Consider the following 5,717-nt stretch of genomic DNA (forward strand, 5'->3'; position numbering starts at 1 on the left):
GGGGGAATCTCCTTCATCTCCTTTATTTATTTATTTATGCTAAAGATTTGTTCTACTTTTATTTTTTATGTATATAGATGGTTTTGCCTGCATATATTTGTGTGCTTGTGTGGAGATGTGTGATGTCCATAAACACCAGAAGAGGGCTATTTTAGGGTTTCCATTGCCAAGAAGAGACACCATGACCAAGGCAACTCTTATAAAGGAAAACGTTTTATTGAGGCTAGCTTACAATTTCACAGGTTCTGTTCAATTATCATCCTGGTAGGAAGCATGAAAATGTGCAAAAAGACATGGTTCTGGAGGACTTGAGAGTTCTACAGAAGGAGCCTGTGTACCACACTAGGCTTAGCTTGAGCATAAGAGACCTCAATGCCTGCCCCAACAGTGACAAGGCACTAACAAGGCGGGCACTCTTAATAGTGCCACTCCCTATGGGTCAAGCATTCAAACACATGAGTCTATAGGGCCATACCTACTTAATCCACTACAAGGGCTCATGGGTCTGCAGTTACAGATAGTTATGAGCCTGCTAGGTCTTCTGCCATAACAGCTAAAGCCATCTCTCCAGCCATCCTCTCATTGCTTGATAAAACTAGTGGAATGATGCAGTTTTGCTGTTTGAATGTTTCCCACAGCAGCAGTCTCTCAGGACCCATTCTCCAGCTTCCTACACACTGAGCACTACTTTTGGGAGAAGCAGTGGGAGGTGTTGTATTGTTGTAACTTCTGTATAGTATATGTTTTTATTGGTCAGTTAGTGTTATTGTTGTTGTTTTGAGAGACATTCCTGAAAAACCTAGTGAAGATCTTTTATTTCAAGCCTTTCCAGTATTTTTAAATCCAATTCTACTTTATCTGAATGATTACAATTCATACAGTTGTTTACTTATTGAGTGGACACAACCCTGATACATACAGAAAGGCACTGCTGATGCATAAATGTACCATTTTCCCTATGAAAAGGATGACTAAATTCATTAGTGATATCATAGCTAGCCCTATGATGAAATGATATGGTAAGTTTAAGAAATGAACAGAGGCCAGATTCATGAATCAAATGTGATTATTAATGCACATAATACAAGTGAAGCCAAGTTTCAGAATATGTATGAATAGCATATATATAAATTATAAAATTTTTTCTATATATTTAATGCACATGAAATATATGTTTGTGATTTCCAAAAGAGAGGCAAGAAAGGAGATGCATATTTTTAAAAAACTAGCTTTTTCTCAAATGCATCAAAGAATTTTGAATTTTCTATAAACTTTAAAGAGCACATTAATGCTTCTTGATTTATAAAGAATTTTAAATTATTAAAAGTTTATGTTTTAATCTAATTCAATCATTGTGTTGTGTAAGGAAAGTTTCCTATTGGTCTAGAAGTTTTTTCTCTGTATGGTACCAGGCTTTGAAACAAGTGTCTTTATCATTGATACAAGCAAGCATCTCACACCAGAGCTACATCTCCAGTCCTGTTTTGATTTATTCTCACCAGGATTCCTTCTGATCCCATTCTGTCATTCACTGGGCCCTTAGGACAAGGCTCTCCTCCCATCCCTCTAAGACATCTCCATGCAATTGACATATCTAACTTCTTCATTATAGGGGCATCATTTTAATACTCTATCACTCATCTCCTTTTCTGATGCACATCCCTCTGTTTTCTCTAACCCAAGTAATTATTTACAACCAAGGAGCTCTGATCTCCTAGAGCAACAGAGTCACTGGGCATCATGATAAATAGTATAAGCCGGTTGGTTCACTTGCCTCCTTACTGATGCACATTCCATTGTGGGTTTTGTTCATCTCTGGTTATCACTCCCTATGATGACCAATTTAAAATATCTTCATAGTCTTGTTTGGCTAAACTTTCTTCTGCCACCAAATCACTTCATCTACTATTTTCTAAAGAAAGTAATGCTCAACCATTTGAAACACAGAGGTTGATTCATGTCTTCCCACATGTAAGGCTCTGCCTTCTTGAAGTAGAATAAAGATTAAAAGGTTTCCCATTCTGGAAATGCCATCTGAACCCTTGGGACCTTTTAGAAACTGTAGGAAGATATTCTGAAAAGAAAGTTGACATTGTGAAGGTAGTCAATGTAAGATGAGAAATATCTATGGATTAACAGTGATGGTATTTAGTGTTTTAATTAAGCATCTCTATATCAGAAATCCTATAGTTGTATAAAAGAAATGAATAATCTGTGGGTCTATTAAGTTATTTCTATTTTCCCTTGCTTTTTTTTTTCAGTCCTAGGCTTATCCTGAAATCTACTGAATTTATGGGTATTTTGAATTAGCTTATTTGGTAATCCCAGCTCAGATACACGATTAGCAGATTTGTAGCACTTTGGAAGCCCAGTTTATTGTTGTAAATGAGATGGGGTTCTCCAAGTAGCCACCAATATTAATTGGCACACACATTTTTTTTTTTGCCTATTTCTACAGGCAAAATTACTATATATTTGGTTGTCACATGACTTTAAGACAAATGCACATCTCTTATATTTTGAGTACCTAATTCATCTTTATTTTTCCAGTGGAGAACTCTATCTGAAATACCCAATCTCATACTACTGGAAATCCATGCTGTCATAGCCTTTTATGCTTAAAATAGCCTTAATGGCTTATTACTCATATTCAATATATTCTACAATTTTAAATGTACATTCTGATGAGTTTTGACAATTATATGTAGCTGTATAACCATAGCCCAAGTCATGATATAAAATATGTTCATCAGTCAAAACATTTATTGGTACCATTTGTCATATATTAAGAAAATCATTTAAACTCACTAAATTTGACTTAAACTATAATACATTTACCATATGTGCACATTTTAAACTTTCTTTGAGGATAATTTCTAGATAAATACTTCTTTTTATCCTTTTCTATGCATCTTAAGAATTGTATGTCTCTGGTAATTTTAGTGAAAAAATGGAAAGGATTTGTGTGTAGAGGATATCAACTCAGCTAAATCATTTCTTTAAAGAAGCACATGAACATATCTGCACAGACTGATGGGGAGAGAAGATACAGGTCAAAGGAGGAAGCCCACCTTCATCTGAACCTACCATGGTAGTCAGTTACACATTGCAGCCTGTTTTGCATAGAACCCCCAAATGTATATTTTTTAGTCATTATAATGATTAATATTTAGAGGCTTAATAGAAATAATCGAATTACTCCAGAATACAAGGAGTATAAATATGAATAAATGTGTAAAAGTATCTTCTTTCCATAATAGTATTTCATATGATCTTCCAGTGTCTTGGATGTGAAATGGTGAGTTCTATAAAGACAGAAAGCCCCCCCCCCCGGATTTAAATGGATGTCCCAATGTATGCATATTGATTAATTCCATACATATGAATTCAATATACACTTAAATATTCAGTGTAAATATTCTTGATTTTGGGTACAATGTTAAGAAAACAGGTGGGCTGGAGAGATGGCTCAGAGGTTAAGAACACTGGCTGTTCTTCCTAGAGGTCCTGAGTTCAATTCCCAGCAACCACATGGTGGCTCACAATCATCTGTAATGGGATCTGATGCCCTCTTCTGGTATATTTGAAGACAGCTACAGTGTACTCATACATAAAGTAAATAAATAATTAAAAAAAAAAAAAAAGCTGGGCAGTGGTGGCGCATGCCTGTAATCCCAGCACTTGGGAGGCAGAGGCAGGTGGATTTCTGAGTTTGAGGCCAGCCTGGTCTACAAAGTGAATTCCAGGACAGCCAGGGCTACACAGAGAAACCCTGTCTCAGAAAAAAAAAGAAAAGAAAAAGAAAAAAAAATAGGTGTGCATATAGGGCTCACAGTACCTGCATTCTAGGTAAACAGGCAAAGATAACGTAGTGTGATCTGCATTCTATGGCTAAGTAGTAGGCACCCAGAGAGTTCCCGAACAAAGGAAGCCTCACTCCAGGCTCCTATGTGGGATCTTCGAAAGAATCTCGAAGAAAGTAGAATCTAAACCTAAGCTTAAAGAGCAGTATGGGTCATGTAGGCGAGGCAATGGGATGGGAAAAGACGTGAAAGCAGTCAGCAAAATTTTCCAGAAATCTTCAGTGGAAGGAGACAAGGAGAGCAAGTCCAAAGGCACATTTTTAACTAGAGTAGAACAATGGACACTTGTCGTGGATAGGGTGGGCATGATAGATTTATACTTGGGAGTACATTGTTTATACTGAGTTGGATTTAGCAAGGAACAACTCATTATCTGGACTTTTTAAAGGTAAAGGGCAAAATAGCAAATACTGCTGATCTGTCCTTTCTTTGGAAAGCAGGAAAATGCATCACCATTGGGGGCAAATTAAGGAGGAATCCACCATACACATTTAATCAAGCAGGTCTGTGTTAAAAAGCCATCCCCAGCATCCAAAACCGCTGGTAGTAGTCTTGCCATTGCTTTGAATGAAGTAAAATTTGGATTAGTTGTTTAATTATTTCATAGAAATCTGCTGCTGCTCACATTACCTTCCATGTGAACTATTTTGTAAACAATTATTGAAATTTTCTTCAGGAAAATAAATGTTAGTTTCAGGAAAATATATTTAAAACGGCAAAATCCAGAGTAGGAGGGTAGGACTGCCTCAATGTAACTGTAAACTAAGAAGGATCATAGCAAACTTATCCCAACGTAGATTACATGGATGGTTCAGATCATGCATTTATCCTGGACCAGAAATGGATTTTCTACTTCGGTCATTCAAAATTCCAAGTCGTAAGTGTCTGACATACCATGTGCTTACAGCCACTGTGAGAGACCATTTGCTGAATGAGCAGCGTGTTCATAAACTTCCTAAACAATGACTTGAAGCATCTGAGACCATAACTGTGGGCAATATTGTGGTATTTTCTAGTCATGCTACCACTTTCCCTGGGGTTTCTGGGTTCATAGTCCTAGTTTTCTACGTTCTAAGTTTATTTCATTTGATATCTGTATTACAATTTCTTTTTTCTTACTTTCTTTTTCTTTTTCCTTTCTTCTCTTTTAATGAATGAGGCAATTCATTAACCCAGCATCTGTTGTTCTAAAGCTGCTTCTTGTTGACAGCTGCCATCTGTCCAGCGATCCTTTCCCGATCTCTCTGACTCTGAAGTGTTAGCTTGCAGCCCCCATCTTGGTCCTTTTCCACTATTTTCAGGTCCTCTAGGGCCCGGAGAACCAGACAGAACGCACCTCTGGAGCCTCTGCTGAAGTGGCTGGGCATGACACTGTTTCTCTGCTGTCCTCCGTTAGATGTAGATCTTGGTTATGAACCAACCAAGGTTGGTCTGCACACACAGATTTACAGGTGCCCTGTTGTGGAAGCAGCTCCTTTGTAGAATCCATTCTCATCACAGGAGGTAAGCTCTTTATGTTTGGCCAGCTTGATCGAGTCCACCCACTCGGGAAACTTTCAGCTTTCTGGACTTTCTGAGGAAGGCTGCCAAAACTCTAAGGAACTCCTGCTGGTCAACATCTTTTACTCTTAACTCCAGGCATCTTTCAACCTCCGCATGGCCAACCAGGGGAACCGCAATGATGGGGTGTCCCAGATGCACAAGTTAAGTCGGGATCCTGAATTATCATTTCATTACTAATTGGTGTCACAATTGTATTCATTCTTCTTTCTTTCTTTCTTTCTTTCTTTCTTTCTTTCTTTCTTTCTTTCTTTCTTTCTTTCTTTCTTCCTTCCTTCCTTCCTTCCTTCCTTC

At 37.6% G+C, this 5,717-nt stretch overlaps 1 pseudogene; it reads right to left on the reverse strand.

Annotated features, from left to right (window-relative positions):
- Nucleotides 1–5,050: 5,050 nt before the first annotated feature.
- Nucleotides 5,051–5,717, reverse strand: part of LOC110291912 — a 1,490-nt pseudogene continuing 823 nt past the window's right edge.

Source organism: Mus caroli, chromosome 3, assembly GCF_900094665.2.
Source record: "Mus caroli chromosome 3, CAROLI_EIJ_v1.1, whole genome shotgun sequence".
Classification (NCBI taxonomy): Eukaryota; Metazoa; Chordata; class Mammalia; order Rodentia; family Muridae; genus Mus; species Mus caroli.